The sequence below is a fragment of the Rhagoletis pomonella genome, unplaced genomic scaffold, assembly GCF_013731165.1.
Source record: "Rhagoletis pomonella isolate Grant_MI unplaced genomic scaffold, Rhpom_1.0 Rhpom_scaffold_00010, whole genome shotgun sequence".
Taxonomy (NCBI): Eukaryota; Metazoa; Arthropoda; class Insecta; order Diptera; family Tephritidae; genus Rhagoletis; species Rhagoletis pomonella.
The window spans coordinates 18,849,600-18,860,841 of record NW_023458564.1 but is presented as its reverse complement, the minus strand read 5'-3'; the positions used below and the strand labels follow the sequence as shown (position 1 = coordinate 18,860,841).

Below are 11,242 nucleotides of genomic sequence, written 5' to 3'. Positions count from 1 at the left end.
CCGATAACGACATTCCTAGGCCGGGAGTCGAGGTAGGTGGAGACAGAGTCCCTATGAATGTCGTTAATCGCTCGTCTGTACGTCATTGGGTCCAGTGGTTGGTCTGTGTAGGTCTGGACTGCGTCCTTGTACATGAATAGGTGCCCCCTGACGTGCCTGGGCGGAGGCTCCTCCTCCAGCAGTGGTCTGTTGGGGTGTTCACTTCTGTGACACCCCACAAGAAACTGCTTACAGAGCATCTTGTTGTATTCCCTTACGGGGAACGCCGTCTAGATCGGCGATACCCATTGTGGTGCGGGTCTCCCGAGGCAGACAAAGTTCTGTCCCATCCACGTCCGGTGGTTGTGTGCCTAGAACGGCATTCACAGGGCGGGAGTCTACATAACTTGAGACTGATTCCCTGTGAATGCCGTTCAGGGCCTGTCCGTAGGTTGACAGGTCCAGAGGTTGTTTAATATACCTCTGGACTTCGTCTGTCAGTTCGTAAAGATGCCTCCTGACGTGCCGTGGCGAGGGCTCTTCCGCGAGCAGTTGCCCCGTGTACTTTATTGACAATAGCGGTTGCGTGCGCAGAGAAGGAGAGCAGGCTGTCGAATGTTACTCTGAGTATTTTGGGATTATTCACCGTCGGAATTGGTGTGTCATCGACGTAAATTCGTAGCGGTAGCCTGACCTCCTTCGTCCAGGTTGTGAACATGGTCGCAGAGGATTTCGTAGGGGAGAGGGCTAGAGACTTTGCAGTGAAAAAGCGAGAAAGCTCGGAGAGATAGCCGTTTACTTTTGAACACAGGTCATCTATTCCATTCCCAGTCGCCATGATCGAGCAATCGTCGGGGTAAGAGACAATCGAGACTCCCTCTGGTGGTTGAGGGAGCTTTGAAATGTAAAAGTTAAACAGTAGCGGGGAAAGGACACCACCCTGTGGAATCCCCTGTTTTATTTTTCTAAGTTTACTCGATTTGTCTCTAAACATTACCGACGAGTATCGACCACTCAGATAATTTGCCGACCACCGTTTGAGCCTCTGTGGGAGAGAGGAAGCCTCTATATCTTCTAGCGTGGAATAGCAGACGGTATCAAACGCCTTTGACAAGTACAACGCTACTAGAATCGTTCTCTCACAGGGACGGTTTCGGTTAAGGCCACGAGTTATCTGAGCGTTTATGGCGTTAAAAGCTGTTGTTGTACTGTGCACTTTACGGAAACCATGCTGATGCTTCGCTGGGGTCAAGTGGTTTGTGAAATACAGGAGTAGCAAGGCCTCGAGTGTCTTCGCTACCGGGGAAAGGAGTGTTATCGGTACCCCCGCAGGACCCAAATTTTTCAGCACAGCAAGCATATTCCGTCGGGACCCATGGCTTTGGAGGCTTTCGCCTTCCCGATGGCCAGCTGGACTTCACCGCAAGTTTGTGCAGCCTTCTGGTCAATCGATGCTTTGCTTTGTCCACCGGAGGATGCAGTATGAACTGTCGGCTAAAATAGCTCGCGTATCGCTCCGGGTCCGACGAAGCATGGTTACCGAAAGAAATCCCTAATACGGAGATTTTCGGGATCGGCCTGATGAAGGTTGTCAGGCTCATCGGGTAGAACATCCGCTTCAGCAGGGAACTTTGGACGGGGGTCCGTAATGTATCCTGCCGGTACGAAGCGAGCTGCAGCAGCAGTGACAACCCTGCGGAACTTACGTTCACCAAGGTGGACGGCGGTTGGTGAAGGGAGCACATCGAAGGTGGTCTCAGTAAATTGCGCGAAGCCTTTCCAATCAGCTTTAGAAAAGTTGATATAGGTCCGGTGTTCCGCGGAAGCAAAGTCGGTTGGTTTATCAATCGAGATGACATGATGGGCAGATGGTGAAGTCAGCATAGGTCGCTATGATAGGCTGTTTATCAGACCAGCGCTGACTATTGTTATGTCTGGCGAGCTGCAGCAGCTGCCCATAATCCTGGTGGGTGCGTCGTCGTTCATTGTGCAGAATGTCGAATCGTCTATCTGCTCAGCCAAGTCTGTTCCCCTACGATCGTTTGACAGGCTTGAGTGCCAAAGATCGTGGTGCGCATTAAAGTCACCTACTACCAAATGGTTTTCACCTTTGAGGAGCGCACCTATATCAGGGTGATATCCTGCCGGGCAGCAAGTGACAGGGGGTATGTACACGTTAAATATTTCGAGCTCAATATCGCCTGACCGGATAGCAATGCCCTGACATTCTAGGTTGGTATCCCTGCGGTCTATGTCTGCTTCAATAAGACGATACTGCACGGTGTGGTGCGTGATTAACGCTAAGCCATCACCATTATCTCGCTCGCGATCTCGACGGTGCACGTTGTACCCGGTATAATTCAACAATGTTGAATTGCTGTGCAACTTCGTCTCTTGGACCGCAGCTATCAATATACTATGCCTTCCCATGAATACGGTTATCTCTTCGATCTTGCTCTGAAGTCCGTTACATTTAAATTGAAGGAGCTTCATGTGGTTCGGGAGACGTGTTGTTATGCGGGGTGTGAGGTTACGGAATATCCTGGTCTGCAATACCGTGCAGATTGTAGGAGGAACCAGGAGTTGTTGGCGGCGGTGTGTGGGTGGTGCGGTGTCTGTTGTGTGGTTTTCCGTGATTGTGGTGTGGTCTATTGTGTTGTTGTGTTGTGGTGTTTGTGTTGAACTGCTCAGGTGGACTGGCGTTAGCCGTGGAGGCTGCTCTGTTTGAGCAACAGGGGGCTACAAATGATGTGGTCCACTGCCGTTGGTCCGTAGTCCTGAGCAGACTCTGAGGTGACTCCACCTGTCGCAAGCATTGCACTTGAGTGAGGTGCAGTTGTAGATTTCTTGCCCTGGGTTTGATTCGATGCCAGCCCTGAGCAGAAGAATGCCTAGCAAATGTAGCCCTATGGACGAACAACTTCTGGGATACTTCGCCGACCTAAACGGGGTTAGATCGGCGAAACAACAGCGCTTGGTCGGATAAAACCCGAGTCATTCCGGTACGTAGAACCGGCTGTCGTGGGAAAGATTCCCCCAGCATTGCTGCTTTGGTAATTTTTAAGCAAAATTGGTAATTTTTTTCTTCATTTATTAAACTTGGTAATTTATCTTTCAATTTGGTAACTTTTTCGATTCGGTCCTACATGTCATGGATGTGGCCCGTAAGCGATTACGTTTGTAGAAATACCAGGTAATAATTCCATTTTTAAAGTCTATTTCTGGAAAAATTTTTCACTTTCTGTGCAAGAAAAGTTCGTGTGGTAAGTCTTTCGTTTAATAATAATATTAGATTGGCGCTTACACATATGTTAGTGTTTGGCCGAGCCTCTCCTCCGACTTGTGGCGTGCGCCGTGATGTTCTCACACAAATCGGAGGGACCTACAGTTTTACGCCGACTCCGAACGGCGATTGTATTTTTATGAGAAGCTGTTTTTCATGGCAGATATACACTCAGAGGTTTGCCATTGTCTGCCGAGGGCCAACCGCTGTTCAGAAAAACCTTTTCTATAAAAGGATGTTGCTTTGACCAGGGCTTGAATCCAGGTGCTGATGAGTGAAAGCGCGCACTGCTACACCACAGCGGCCGAAGTCTTTCGTTTAGAATGTCCAAATTACATTTGGACTGAGGTGGAGTTTGTTAGGTTTTATACTGATCTACATCCCAACTGTAGCAATATGATTTGCGCATACATAAGTAGTAAATGATATTTTGTATGTATTGAATTGACTTACATATGTTAAAATTTTTTCATTTTCAATAAAATATTCAAGCAGAACAGACTAGTTTCCATTTAAACCGTTCTTATACTTAAGAAAAAGAAAATACTTAAGTATATGAAAAATGTCTTCCATATTAAGTGATTTTTCGTCCGAAGATTTCGTGGTTGATCCAACTTTTACCTTATGTGAATGCGGAAGGCGTAAGCATAATATTTTAAATGAAAATCCCTCTATGCACTTTATTTTTTCATTTACATAATATATATATTATGTACATACATATAATAAATACAAATTTATTTCAATGGAAGTTACTGGAATTCATTGACATTTTCTAAATATTTTATATACTACTGGAGTTTCAATTAAGCTTTTTATGTACCCATTTATTTTCTAAAGAAATTAGTGTTATAATTCTATGAAAAAGTGAACGCAAAGATTGCTTTAGATTATCATTATTCACCTCAGGCTGCAAAAATGACTAATTAGTCATGAATAACAGAAAAGACTAATGACTCCAACTTTGCAGTCTTTAGTCAAACATGTGATTGATTGGCTGCAGTTAAAAAGTGATAGTCAGTCAACGATTTAAAGTCACGAAGACTGCATTCTTTAACACCTCTGGCAAATAGGTAACCGCGAAATCGCATCCGCATTAGCATTATCATTGGACTTTTTCAACTGGATCTCAAAATCAAAATGTGCCAGAAAAATAGCGTAATACTGCATTCCTGTGGCTGACAACAATGGCAAGCCCTTCTGCGGTGAAAATATTTTTGAAATCGGTTTATTGTCCGTCACGAATTTCCGAACACCGAAAATAATAGCATATGTCTCCTTGTCAATTTGCCTATATTTCTGCTGCGTTTTTGTTAGGGTTTGTGACGCGAATTGTAACGGCCTTTCGGAGCCGTCCTCATAAACACGGCTAAGCACCGCACCTACGCCCACAGGACTGGCATCTACTGCCAACACCACGGGCAACTTGGGGTCATAGTGCGTCAAAAACAAACTGGACTGCATTTGCTCCTTTACATCCGCAAATGCCTTCTAACAGCGTTCATCAAGAACGAATTTTGCATCATTTTGCAGTAGCTTGTTTAACGCGAAAACGGTGTTAATAACAAAAATCATAATTTAATCGTTATTTTGTGATTTTTATTTTTTCGGTCATTTTTTATCGTTATTTTATGATTTTTATTTTTCGATAATTTTTAATCGTTATTTTGTGATTTTTATTTGTTTGATCAGCTTCAATCGTTATTTTATGACTTTTATTTTTTCGATAATTTTTAATCGTTACAATGTGATTTTTATTTTTTTGATAATCTTTAATCATTATTTTATGATTTTTATTAGGGCTGGGAACTTCACCCGGATTTTTAAACTATCCGGAAAACCGAATATTCAAATATACGGATACCTAAATGTAAAATCCGGTTACTCTGGAAACTAGGATAATATTCGGCTATCCGAACATCAGGATTTTTCGTTATCAAAACGATACTTTCATTTCACAATACTAGGCGCTCATAAATGTGTAGTAACAGGTTTTCTATTTCTACGCACGAAATTGTGTGTATAAATTTTTCAATTTCCAAAATTCTTCTTTGGAGTTTCCAAGGCTTCTACAAACGAATTAAAAAGTTCAACAAACGTATTTATGCGTATAGAAGACTTGCTACTTCCTTGCAAACCAAAGTTCCCGAAATCTTAACGAAAGCTTTAGGAGTTTCTCATTTCTTTAAATTGTTTTTTACGAATCTTCAAAGAAAAATAAAGAAAAATCTGCAAAAAATTTTTCACATATCAGAATTATTTTGATTTCTTTACAGATTTTCTTCCAAAATTTCGTAAAAGAATCGAAGTATGCACATTTTATTTCATTTTAGAAAATTCGCCGAAAATTTGGATGAGATCTTTACGAATTCTGTAAAATTTCTCTATAATTCAGAATATTTACTCTGAAAAAATAGTTTGAAAAAAGGATGACAATAATAGTGTCATTTGTTTGTATTGTGACAAAACGATACAAACCAAAGGGTCAACTTCAAGTCCGTCAAGAGCTAATTAACTCTATCGTGTGCATTGAATTCACAAATATTATAATCACTTTGTTGATTTTTGTTTAGATATCCGAAAATATGAATATTACCCGGACCTTCCTAAACCAAACCCGGTTATCCGAATAATTGCACAAACGAATATTATCCGGATATCCATACTATCCGGATTTTATTCGTGGCAACGTATCAGATATACATACATTTGTACACATGATTCAATTATTACAGGTTTTGTATGTAATTAGCTATTTTCTAAAATCTGACACTCCCACCCACATGGATGTATTTTTTAATCAGTGGGAAAAGGCGAAGAATTCAATCATCTTTCAAAAATTAGCGAAGTTCATAATACTGCATGGTAGTATTTTCTTCAGTTATTTAATTGTAACCAGCTTATTTACATCGAGTATATATATTAAAAATAAATATTTGTATGTACATATATACCAAAGTTGCGTAGAATGGATGGTCCACTTCGAGATAGTTTTCTGTTGTGTTTTTGTCTTGTAATTCTTCGTGGTACTTGTTTTTGGAAGAATTATATAATTTTGATAAAAAAGATACCAGCCCTCATCTTTTGTAAACGAGCTACAAAAGAACGCTCCAACTCGGCTAACTTTATTGTGGCAGCACTTGTAAAAACCGTAATTAATTGACAAAAAGTAAAGAAATCAAGCTGGTTTTTGTAAAAAAATGTCGTAAATAAAATTAATAAAAAAAATTTCCGGAGAATGTAAATATGTACATATGTATGTACGTAAGTTTATACGAACGTGATCTACATCGTCGGTTGAGAAGTGCCGTACATCGCGCGAATGCGAATGTATATTTAGCAAATAAAGTTACAAATTTAAGCCAATATTTCTTGCCGCACAAAGGAGTATTTGTGTAATAAAACTGGTCAAAAGTCAGATTTACCGACTATGATAAAAGTGTCTTTAAACCTATTATTTCTCAAGCTTTATAACCGAGTTATCAATGGGCACACAGTGGTCCTCAAGCATCGTTAGGTATTATTAAAATGTAGCCAAGCACATCCTTCAGGAATCTATTCCAAATTACTCCCAGATTTTAAAATTCCAAGGTTTGAAATCGTAGCTGCTCGCCCTTTTCGATTGGGGCATATCTCAATGAAATTGTGCCGGAGTCAGATAACTAGACTGAGTATCAAATACTGGATACAAGTTCGAGAATGAAAAATGTAGCCACAGGAAATATCCTGAAAGTTGTTCTCAACCGACCCTAGATTCCGAATTTTCAAGGCACGGAATCGTAGCTGTTGCTCTTATTGATTGGTACGTATGCATCTCAGGATTGTTACTAGTATATGCATCAGAGAATTTGAATTTCACAATTATCTGAAATTTTCCTAGCATCACAACCAATTCTCCACCTTTACATCTTCCAAAATCATTAAATTATGCGATAAAATGCAAAATTTCGTCGAAAAAATTCAAATTTTTCGCGTTCTTCCAGAATTTTCCGAGTTTTCCACTAAGAATTTTATATTTTTCCATTCGAAAAGCCAGTCCGAAACGATGGCACACAAAATTCCATAAAAAAAAATAATTTTCGATTTTCCCGACTTTTCCGGAGGGTTTTACCAAAATTTTCTTTCGTAGAAACTTTTTCCTGGCAATAACGAACAACGAAAAAAAAAAAAATTTTGCCAAATCGGCCCAGCCGTTCTCAATTGATGAATTACTATACATTTGTCACAGAATTTTTACATATGCAGACAATAAACATTAAATAAACAAAATACAAATGCCAAATGCCAGAACCGGCATTGTAATGCTCTCACCCCCTAGGATTGTTGTTTATTGAAAAAACGTATACCACAATTTTTTATTTGAAATCAAAAAATATTTAGAGGTCGCTCAAAGCGCTCAAAGTTTTCCATGTATTTTTATATGGAAAAAATTAAATTTTTCGTTGAAATGGTATAGAATTCTTGAAAATCAATATTTTTCGATCGGAAAACTCTGGTGCTCTTCAAAAGACTTCCAATAACAATACCCAATTGTTTATTTAACCATTTTTTAATACTAACGATTGTTTATTGGTCGCCCCATTGCATTTTTCGAGATTTTGGTCGGTTTTTGGCGGACCTATAAATTATAGTTGCGATGAAAAAGTTGTTAAATAAACAATTGGATATTATTATTGGGAATCTCCTGCAGATAAACAGAGGTTTCTGGTAGAAAAATATTTATTTTTAACTATTCTATACCATTTCTACAAAAAGTGGGGTTTTCCCCATATAAAATACATGGAAAACTTTGGGCGCTTTGAGCGACCTCTAAATATTTTTTGATTTCAAAATAAAAAAAATAAGGATATAATTTTTTTCGGTATAGAACAATACTAGGGGGTGAGAGCATAAAAATTCCGACTTCGCTTTTTCACATACATTTTTGGCCCATCCTAATGTACATAGTAGCGATTTTGCGAATGTGGAATTTTAGACATTCGCGGATGCGGATAACTGCCAACCCGATGGGTAGGTCAGAAAAAGAATACTATAACGGGCATTGAAAAGTTTAATTCTTATCCGCAAAGTTGTAGCTAGTGGTTTGATATTTTCTTCAATTGGAGATCTTCTCGGATGCATATTTGCTAGTAACAGTCCTGAGATGCATATATGCCAATCGTGCCATGAAAGTTCGGAATCTAGTATCGGTTGAAAACAACTTTCAGGATGTTTCCTGTGGCTACATTTTTCATTCTCGAACATGTATCCAGTATTTGATACTCAGTCCAGTTATCTGATTCCGGCACACTTTCATTGAGATATGCCCCAATCGAAAAGGGCGAGCTGCTACGATTTCAAACCTTGAAATTGTGAAATCTGGGATTAATTTGGAATAGCTTCCTGAAGGCTGTGCTTGGCTACATTTTAATAATACCTAACGATGCATTGATAACTCGGTTATATAGCTTGAGAAATAATAGGTTTACAGACACTTTTATCAAAGTCGATAAATCTGACCTTTGACCCCTTTGTGCGGCAAAAACTATTGGCTTAAATTTGTAATTTTGTTTGCCAAATATACGTTCGCATTCGCAAAAGCGCCGCATTGATTATTGCGAATGCGAAAGCGAATGCGAATGTCAAAATTAATGCGGAAGCTCCGCGGTTGCGAATGCGAATATTCGCAACAACCCTGGTACATACATACATACCTAGCATATAAGTTCTTATGCATTGAGAGCAAAATAGTGTAGTTTAGTTCTTAGTTCTTAAATATTTCTTGCTTAGCGCCATATAAAAAAGTGTTTTATGTAATGTACACCCCTATGCTGTAATCCGAAAGTTCGTAGTTACGAATTCGTAGCTCCGTTCCGAAAATTCGAAAATTGGTATGCTGTAATCCGATCGTAACTATCAACGGCGTTACCAACTAAACTAGTGAAATTCGAAGTTCTTAATCAGCTGCTTTGACAGAAACAAATCAAAATAAATATAATCGCAAGTGAACAGTGAAATTAAAAAAAAATTATTTAATCGTATTTGAAAAAGCTTTTCCTTAATTAAGTAAAATAGAATGGATTCAGTGGCCGGTGCACTTTTGTCTCAGGAGGAAGAACATGCTGCAGTCAACTGTTGCATTAATATACAAAGGAGATTGCTACGAGACAGTTCTGATCCATTTAGCTTAAATGATAAATATATGCTCCCTCTTTTTAAGGGCGTCCATTCAACTAAATATTGTGTTGCTTTAAATCTTGCAACGCTTTCCCAAAATTCCACCACATCCTCTTTAACTATTAAAAAGCCTCGGGCAATGTCCGGCCTTTCGCTCATGCATTTCACCAGTTTTTCGTATTGCGAGCGATTTGTTGTGATTGTCGACTTGATAATTTTGTAAACATTTAATAATACATTGTTTTTTATTCACACTTCAACTTACATACATATTTTTGCGTTTCCACACTTTATTTTATTGATATTTTAAAAGAATTCGCTTCGCTCCGACACCAGTTGCTCTTCGTAGAAAATTTCCGACAAATACATACAAATTACAGCTACGTCGGTTTCAGGCATACCAACATTACGAATTTCGAATATGGTCTCCGAATTTCGAAATTACGATACGGCAACGCGGATTACAGCATACCAATTTTAAGATTCGTAGCAAAATCGAATCTACGACGGATTACAGCATAGGGGTGGTACATAAATGTCAAGAATGATAGAATACAAGATTGCGCCGATCAGAGAGGATTTTTGAGAATAACTTTTGTGTGACGTCACACTGGTGCAATTGCGAGAGAGAAATGCCAAAACGTGAGCAAGAATGGAAGACGAAGAAAAAATGTTGCAAGGAAAGCGTAAACAAGTTGCACAAGTGTGACGTCATGCAAACAACGATTCTGTCAAATTCGTTAAGAGAGGAATAGCGGTCCGAGATCGGCGCAACCTTTGTATTCTCTCAATCGTGCATAAATGTCATATATGTACATATATTTTTACACATACATATGTGTGTACATACTGGAAGTTGGAAGATACTTGAATATCTTATTTGCTCGGGTAATTGCGCCAGGGATGATAAATGAATTTTTCGAAATTGTACCAAACGTCAGGAAAAATGTACCAACAAAAAATTTTAAACGCTTTCACGAAAACAACGAATGTTTAAAACAAATATATACATTTATTCAACGTCCTTTAAATAAACATCTTGTAAAAATATACATATACTTACGGTGACCATTCGTATCGATTTTGGCTTGACAGTACCGATTTTAAGAAAATTGTCCCGCGGAATATTTTTTAAAAGTCGGGACGTATGTATATGTGTCCCGATTTATATATTTGTATCGATAAAATCCGGTTTTTCAATGTTTCCTTTATTAAATTAACAAAAGTTCCTGTAATATGGCCCAAAAACCATTTTTCGGACAATCGTGGCAGCACTTTCCTTATAACAATATCCTGTTATCCATGGTACTCTCGCTATATTGCAATCTATCGTTCTTGTCTAATTTTTTTTTTACGGTTTTTATAATTAATTAGTTTTTTTTAATAAAACGATTTAACTTAAATTTAGTCAAATTATAAAAAATAATACTAATTCCCTCAAAAAATGAATGGATATGAAAAATATAAGCTGTAGATCTATCGTCACTAGACACGAATAAAGACGCGAGCTCAAGTATTGACTCCGAAAAAGACGCGTTAACATAACTGACGGCGAGAAAAGACGCGTAAATTTATTTTCGCGGTCAATTATGTTGGCGGGTGTAGCAGTATACAAATTACTCAACGAGCTTTTGGGAAAGATACTGAAGTGACAAGGTTTACGCGTCTTACTTCGCTGAAGTTTTTTTTATGTGTCTTTTTTCGTGCAATTTTTTTCACGCGACTTTTTTCTCCGTCAAAACACTTGCTCGTTTTTATTCTTGTCTAGTGACTATATGTATATTGTGTGTATACATTTTTGGGATCGTTTTTAAAGTTTTTTTT

At 38.7% G+C, this 11,242-nt stretch overlaps 1 long non-coding RNA gene across 1 annotated transcript in view; it reads right to left on the bottom strand.

The window, feature by feature from the left end:
- The window catches only part of LOC118746421, a 6,278-nt gene extending 3,231 nt beyond the window's left edge, over positions 1 to 3,047 (bottom strand). Inside the window, exons 1-2 of the long non-coding RNA XR_004993834.1 lie at positions 2,969 to 3,047; positions 2,205 to 2,207 (exon numbers count right to left, since the gene is read on the bottom strand). This is a non-coding gene — a long non-coding RNA (uncharacterized LOC118746421). The remainder of the gene's footprint in view (positions 1 to 2,204; positions 2,208 to 2,968) is intronic.
- Positions 3,048 to 11,242: the final 8,195 nt, after the last annotated feature.